This window comes from Hippichthys cyanospilos, chromosome 1 (genome assembly GCF_059441005.1).
Source record: "Hippichthys cyanospilos isolate Australia breed blue-spotted pipefish chromosome 1, RoL_Hcya_1.0, whole genome shotgun sequence".
NCBI lineage: Eukaryota > Metazoa > Chordata > Actinopteri > Syngnathiformes > Syngnathidae > Hippichthys > Hippichthys cyanospilos.
The window spans coordinates 11,368,936-11,377,500 of record NC_142369.1 but is presented as its reverse complement, the minus strand read 5'-3'; the positions used below and the strand labels follow the sequence as shown (position 1 = coordinate 11,377,500).

Below are 8,565 nucleotides of genomic sequence, written 5' to 3'. Positions count from 1 at the left end.
CCTTCCTGTGTGGAGTTTGCATGTTCTCCCCGAGCCTGCGTGCGTTCTCTATGGCTTCCTCCCACTCCCAAAAACATGCATGGCAGGTGAATTGGACATATTAAATTGTCCTTGTGATGTGATTGGGCGCATGATTGGTCATTTGTTTCTGTGTGCCCTGCGATTGGCTGGCAACTAGTTCGAGGTGCTGCAGGCCGGAGCCAGGTGGATTTGAACTCGAGTGTGTATATATGTATAAACAGTATGTATTTTGCATAATGTTACAATATCTGTATTTATTTTTATCATGTATTAACGTATTTTTTCTTCTTTATGCTTGTAAAATAAGAAAAACATTTGGGGATTTAAAAACATGCTCCATTTGACTTGTGTATGGTACAATCATAGCTAGTGGTTGCGCATAATTGACAAAAGGCTCAGCCAATAATACGTGATGTCCCGCCCCCTCTCTATCTGCTGCAATCCAGGCAAAAATGAATTTGCTCGGTCGACGTTTGGTCGTTGGCGTTAAGCCGATTAACCTCAATAAGCGTTGCGTGCTAATCTCATTAAAACTCGGCTTAGGGCATGAATATCGAGCATTATTCTTATTATTACTTGCTTATGTAAGCACGCACACACACAAATGTTCCGCAAATGTCCCGTTCCACTTTATGGACGTTTGACCTTCTCTCAACTTTCAAGCGATTTGCGCCGCTACGCGCTAACATATTGGCGGTGGCTGTCACACAATCAATTTTGTAGAAAATTGTTTTTTTTTTACCCAATGTACGACTTCTGTTTAATGTTTTGCACGTGAAAGACTTCAAGCTAGCACGACTTGGAATGTTGTCAAACCTCCTCTGCAAAGCGTTATGATAATAACAATAATCATAACTATAAAGCTGAGACTGGGCTCAACATGCTGAATAAAACATGAGGCAAAATACATTACCGGGACACGCACACACACTAAGTTGTCCCGAAGCGTTTGTTTAACACGTAATTGGACAAGTGTCGCGTCTTTTGTGCGCGGCTGCGATAAGCGACGTAGCTTTGACGTTAAAAGACAATGTGATATAGAAAAAAATGAAACAAATGGGAACGTGTCCTAAATGTCCTCCTAAGATGTTCACTTTGATGCGTTGTTCTGCAAAAAATTCACGTTAAAAGAATAAATAATTCTATTGGTAACTGACTGAGGTCACAGCCGAGTTAATGTTTTGTGGCCTTTTGATTTGTTCACGCTGATGTCAGTCGCGTTGGTAACATGAATGCATAAAAGGACGCTTAACATGAATTCATCAAAGGTACAGGCATGCAAATGAGGGCTTGAGACAGACAAAGAAAATGGAAGCGCCACATTCACTAACAAGCTCAAATAAAGTCTTAAAAACAAATTCCCACCAAGAATATTTGACACGGTTTTTTTTTCTTTCTCCTGAAAATGCACATATCTCCGAATTCCCCTAAACTTCTGACTTGACTGTTAAAAAAAAACAACAAAAAAAACAAAACATGAAATCTACTATGTCACTGTTGGCCTTGTGTTTGAGGTTTGTGTTACATCTCGATGTGTGTTTATTAAGTGGAAATCCCCTAGCAATGCAAAAAGTGTTTGTGAGGTCAAGATGCTTCCATCTGCGAGTTGAGCGAACACAAATGACCGCCGTGTGACTCGTTACGTCGACTTTGATGCCACGACATGTCTCGAACACAGATTTGCGTTATGTAACTTCACATAAGCCAAATTTACACAATAACAAAGCAAAAACAGAAAACTAAAATGTGGGCAAATATACAGTGTATATATATATATATATATATATATATATATATATATATATATATATATATATATATATATATATATATATATATATATATATATATATACATATATATATATATATATATATATATATATATATATATATATATGTATATATATATGTATATATATATATATATATGTTTTTTCCTAATACATATTATATACAGGCACACCCAAATATACACTAATTCATACATATATACACATGTACAAATATTTCAACAATATTTTTAAAATTGTTACTTCAAGAGATGTTTTAATTTTACTACTATTTTGTTTCAGAAAACAAGAGAATTTGTGAGGGTTTTTCTTTTTGAAAAAAACATTTTCTAAGCTTTTTTCTCCCTCTATAAAAACATAATAAAAATGTCATTATCATTTTGGTATGAGTGTGTTATTCTTGGAGGGAAGAATCTTTTTTCAAGAGAAATGAAACTTTCCTAAAATATAGAATTTGACCTTAAAAAGTATGATTTTTTTTCACAAATAGATATCTTTTTTCAGGGAGAAAATATCCTCAAAAGTATGACGAAATCAGAATATTTCTTGCAGAACACTTTTCTTTTGACGATTTCATTCATGAAAATATTTTAAAATGTTTTTGTTAATTATCCTGTCTTAATTTATGTTTTTGCATAGTGGTGTTGCTCCATAAATCAACAAGTTTGCCACCTTCTCTCAGCGCTTGCTGGTGTGAAAAGACGCCGTTGGCATGAGCTCCTTGTTCCCTCACTTGACATCAAAAATAGATGCTGGCCAGCCTCCCGTCCTTCGCCGTTACATAAAACTTTACCATTATATAATCGCGCGCGCGTGGGCGTGATGTTGACAAGCTGTGATGTTAAGATGTTTCCTTTTTGACACAGACTTGAACTCACAAACATCTCACCGCGAGGTCACCGAGCCAAAACCACAGAAGAACACGCACACAAAAACCTAATGATTGATACTCCACCGAGTACATGAATACTTAGTAGAGTAGTGCCATTGAGTCCAAAAATGTCGACCCAAAACAAATGTCCACTGCAGTGGACACTATTATAGAAATAGGCTGGTTTGCAGGAGGGTGTGGATATATATACAAAAGACACACACATACATTTAAATGTACACACAAAAACTCTGACAAACATAAATAATATAAATGAATGCAACTGCTGTAGCTGATTGAGAAAATATGTTTGCGTGCGCTCGTCCCTTGTGTTTTGCTACCTTCTCCACCGCTAACAGCTAGCAGGTGAGAAAATGTTTTGAAAAATGCTAACAAGCAATAAAGAGCCGTTTAAAAAAACAATCAGAAACAATCGGCGCGTCAAACCCTACACTAATGCGAATGATTCACGACTTTCAACTTCACACACTGGGTGCTAGCTGCTAGCTACATAGCTAACACGACTGGTTCTATTTTCCTGCTTTTGGTCCTTTTTTGTCTTGATTCTTTGTTCCTGTTCCCATTTGCTCAACCCAGATTAAGAGCAAAAAATAATAGGCCTTCTGACTTCGATGTTAGCTTTTTGTTGCTATCGCGCTAGATCAGCGCTGGTATTAAGCAACATTTCATGTATAAAAGAATTTCAACTGATATGTTAGCTACTTGTGCACCTATAGCCCTGGCAGGATTTGTTTGGGCTATTTCGGTCCTGTTTGTGTTCCCGTATACTTTAAAATTCTTAGTTAAACACAAAATAATGCATAATTTTTGCACACAAATAACGTTTGACTGCTATATAAGCTTTAACTGCTATCTAATAGTTACATGATTCGAGGTATATCGCACTTTACCATCTAGGAACGTTTTTTTTTTTTTTGCTGTTGTTGTTCCCATTGGCGCCTGAAGTCGTTTCTAAGGTTTTTTTTTTAAAAAACAAGAACTGTATACAAGGGTGACCAGATGTCCCCTTATAAAATGGCCCATTTGAGTCCTGTGTACTGAGTCTCGACAGATTTAGCCATCCCTATTGTTTTTGCGTAGGTCGCGTAGTAATGTCTTTTTTTTTTTTTTTAAGTCCAGCAAGGCAATTGCTTTGGCCATGCATGTCAGACACAGAGTCGTTAATTAACCAATTAAAAATGTAAAACTCGTCATTTTGACATTCACGTCATATCGGAACCTGACTACTTACTGCTTTAGTGTGGACGAATCTTGAGAAATTAAATCAGACCACAAAGTTTAATTGAAAATGCGTTCAATGACCACTCACACAGTAGGACGTCTCAAATGTCAATAGAAAGACTGATTAAATGCACCAAACCGACTAGTCCGTGAGGACATTATGGGGAGGTATGTAGAAATATTTTATTATTTACCATTATTTGGCAAAACACAATGAGAAAAGCAGCATTTTAAGTTAAATTTCTGGGGCAGGAAATACAAATTTTAATACATTGGCACATCCCAAGAACCATATCAAAATGTATTTTGAAGTGACCTCTTAAATCCAAAATATTAGGCTTCCTCTATCTTTTTTTAGGTACGGCTTTGAGAGGTTTTTGGGCTAAACACACGATACAAGTGGTGTAATGTCATGTCATGTTCCAAAGTAAAACTAGTTTTGGAAGCTGATCTAAGCATCCTATCATTTCCAGTGTGCAAGTCCAGCCAGACGCTCCCTCCCTTTTTTGCCCCCCTTACCCACACCGGGAGGTATGTGTCTTTCCGAGGTCACCGTGGCGACCCCCTTTTGGCAAGTGAGGAATGTCTGCTATCCCCCAGGCCTGTTTTTTCTCCTAGTAAATTGACCCTGACCACACATGGAGGAAATCTCCTGTGGACTCCCTTTGTACTACGTACTCCCACCCACTCTTGCTGTCAATCAGCAACTAACAGTGTGAGCACCGCTGATGTAAACCATGTGAACGACTGAAACTGCCTATGGAGGAAAAAAATAGGAGCTTATATAAGTTGGTAGCCTGGAGGATCAGCCCAGTATCAAATGATTCCGTTTTGCAGCTTGGGCTAGTGCGCAAGTCACATACAGTACAACGACTACAACAGGACCAGGACAGATGGAAAACCTTTTTCAGACCCTGAGGTTCCAGACCATAGAGACATTAGATTTTAGTCTAAAACTTTTGTTAGGTCAATGAACAGTTCCTGAGCCAGGTCTTCATCCTGTCTATGTCTTTGTCTCGATTCTGATCCTCATCCCATTTGAGGCCTGGTCCTGTTGTAAGCCCTGGTTCTTGTATTGGCCCTTTGCCTTTGTCCTAATTCCCTGGTCCTAATTTGCTTGGCTAGTTTTTGTCTTGTTTGGTCCATATTCTCGCCCTGAGCTATGCCTTCTCATTGGCCTTGGTCCTGATATTAGTAAATAGGTCCTGCACAGGGCCTGATCTCGGCTTTCGTCCAACTTGAGGCCTGGTTCAATTATTTGGCCTGGTTTAGGTCGTTTTCTTCCCAGTTCTTAGTATGCCTAAGTGGTTTTGGTCTTGTTTGATCCCTACCATCATCCGGATCTATACATTGTTACTGGGTTAGCTTGTGACCTAGGTCCTGGTATTGGTCTAGGTCCTCATTCTATTCACATCCTCTTCACATGCTGGTCTAAGCCCACGTCCTTTGTAATAATCATTGGGGTTATCTATGTCTTGTAATCCCTATCTAGGTCCTGGTCTGTAGCTAGGTCATGCTGAAGGCTCAGCTGCTGATCTTTTGCTAGAGTCGCTGTTGGTGCATAGACCTGTGTACTAGTCTAATACTCTGTTCCTTGGTCCTGCTCCAGATTCTGGTCCTCTTTGAGGTCCTGGTCCAAGCAGATGTCCTCACCTCTGTCTTTGTCCTGTTTTAGGTATTTGTTCAACTCAAGGCCCTAGTTTTGGTATATTTTCTAGTTCTGACTAAGATTTGAGCTTGATGTAGGTACAGTTTAGTAGACCCTGGAGCAGTACTGTGTTCTAGGTCACTCCATACAATGTACCATTGGGAACATTAACTAGTTTGTGGTGTACATCATGCCATATACTGTAAGCATCAAGTCTGGCCCCTGGCTTCAGATGTAACTATGGTCTGACCTACATTCCTTATTTATGTAAAGACACTTATCTAAGAAATGACCCTTTCCTCTTAAGCAAAGACCAAACATGGCGAGTTTCTGTGGCCAGGGTGTAAGTTTAGAACTTTCATGTCCACTTTTAGCCTCCTACAGTACTTCCTGTTTGCAGCACAGGAGGAAGTGAGGAGTCAAGGTGGAAATTCCTGTACGTAGTTTTCCAGACGTGGCCGTGTTTGTGCATGTGTTTATGAGCAAGCTGGGGGTATACGGTGCATTATTTATAGCCCTGTTCGCACTGCCTAATGAAGGTGGGAATTTCCTACCTTTTTCCGGGGTTGAATGAATATCACTGACGCCGAGTGAGCACTCAAAGCCCTCTTGACAATTTTACGGCCTTCTTTAATTGAGCTGTAACATATACGGCTACTGACCTTAGGTAGGTACAGTCGAACAGTATGTAGATATAGTATGTAGGTAGGGCACTTGGTAGGTTGGTTGGTAGGTAGCTAAGTAAATTAGGTTGATTGACTAGAAATGTAGTAGGTTGCTAGGTCAATTAGGTCAATTGAATGTATGTAGGTTGGTAGGGGGTAAATTAGGTGGATTGAGTGCAAATGTATTTTGGATAGATTGATAAATATATAGGTAAATCTCTAACTTTTTCGAGTACCAAGTAGTGTATATCAAAATGAAACATTCCTGGAGAGAATGAAACAAGACTGAAAGTGAAAGTCCATTCATCCATCCATTTTCTACAGACGTATATCCTCACAAGTTCGCAGGCTTGCTGGTGCCTATCCCAGCTGACTTCGGGTAGTAGGCGGAGGACAACCTGAACTTGCCAGCCTATTGCAGGGCACACAGAGACAAACAACCATTCCCACACCCAATCATACCTAAGGACAATAAAGTATGTCCCAAAGTGAAAGTCTGAAGGGTTTATTATTGGATTGTAACATAGCCATATTAAGTAGGTAGTGAGGTAGGTTGATAAATTAAGCAGATAGTGTACAAATATATATTAGGTAGGTAGATGTTGGCAGATAAGATAAATAGGTAAATTTGGCTGGCAGTGATTAAGTAGGTCAATTAGATTTTTAGGGTTATGTACTCTCGATGAAATAGCAAGGTCGGTAAGGTAAATAAATATGTTCGTAAATTATATAAAGAGCTACAATATGTATAAATAATAGGGTATTTTAATAAATTTAACAAAAAATAGATGAAATCGGTGGCTAGGCAGATGGTGGCTTCCATAGGTAAATTTAGGTGGGTAGGTAAATCCTGTAGATTTGAGCGGTAGGCATAGGGCCATAAATTAAGACAGTATGTAGGGTGATTTGATTGAGATGAGATTGCTGGACAGACTTCCAAGTTGAAGCGTGTTTAAATTGTGTCTTTATGCTCACTTGATGTCATGTGAACATGCGCTGTGACAGCTAAATCGGTGAGAGAGTGTCACTTTGAAGCCTGTAAGTGACCTGATCCACCGCACGCCTTTCCAGATGGCCCTTTATTTCCAAGCGGCTGCTGACTATATTACCCAGCCGTGTTTTGTTCCTCGCAGCAGATGTTGGGAAGCTATGCCATGGGTTTTGCGGTTAGAGTGGCTTCCGCAAATTGGCGGCTCGCTATAAAAAAATGGCAGGCAAATTAGAGGGGGGCCGGATTCCTCTGGAGGTCTTGCTGCGGGCAACCCGCCCTGGTGTTTTGGCACATGTCCCACAGCTGGGAAGAGGACATTTATGATATTCTTACCAGGAAGGTAGCGAGACGCACAGGCAGGATATGTCTTCAAAGTCATGTAGAGTATGTGAGTTTCCTGGCTTCACAGGGAGCAACGAAGGCGGGAGGGGTGATGTGGAAAGCCAGATCGCGGGGATGGGGTTAAACACCTGATGCCGAACTTTGCCGCAGCACTTGATAGCTGCACAGAGGCTCGTTTTCACAGACTCTGTGGCGCAACGGTAGCGCGTCTGACTCCAGATCAGAAGGTTGCGTGTTCAAATCACGTCAGGGTCACTTTTCTTGTAGACTACCAATCGCAAGTGTGAAGTAATGACTTTTGAATACAGACAGTAACATTTTAGTCATGAAAGTTTAGCAGTAGTCGAGTTTCTGGCGGCTGTTGTGGACAGCCGCATTTCTCAAGAGCTTTCAAGCCTGAAGTCATGAATATGTACAAGGGGAGTTACCAAAACCGGTTTGAGCCCAAAAATAGTTTTTGGATTAAAAATGTGTGGAAAAGTGGAATCACATCAATTAATTCCTCTAAATTCAAACTAGATTCTTGTCAAATCACAAATATCGTTGAAGAAACATATCGTTGAAAGAACTGGCAGTTACAGTACAATCAAATGTTTGTAAACTAACAAAAATCTTGGCATCGTATAATTTTGAACTGATTTACATCATATCAAATGGAATCCTGATCCCATTGATCCGTACCGAATCGAATCCTTCCACCTTCAAATCAAACTGTCCTTGGAATGGCTTTGCACCATATCAAAATGTCTTTTGTTGATGCACACTTCATTTTTTTTCACAAATTTGGAACAAAAACAAAAAGAAGTGAAAATCTGGACCTTTTATAGGTACCCAATCACAAAAATGACGACTCTGACATGATTTGAACACATAACCTGATCTGGAATCAGACATGCTACCGTTTGATTTTGTAAAGGTATAAGCAAGTCCAAGAGCCCCCAGCAGTTGAAAGTCGTGTTTTTACGCTATGAAACCACGCCATTATGCAAATGT

At 39.7% G+C, this 8,565-nt stretch overlaps 1 protein-coding gene and 1 non-coding gene across 2 annotated transcripts in view; both read left to right on the top strand.

Annotated features, from left to right (window-relative positions):
- Positions 1 to 8,565, top strand: part of rasgef1ba (RasGEF domain family, member 1Ba) — a 42,728-nt gene that overhangs the window by 2,876 nt on the left and 31,287 nt on the right. The gene's annotated exons all lie outside the window — the stretch shown is intronic.
- On the top strand, positions 7,756 to 7,827 carry trnaw-cca (transfer RNA tryptophan (anticodon CCA)). The gene has a single exon. It is a non-coding gene; the product is annotated as a tRNA-Trp (tRNA).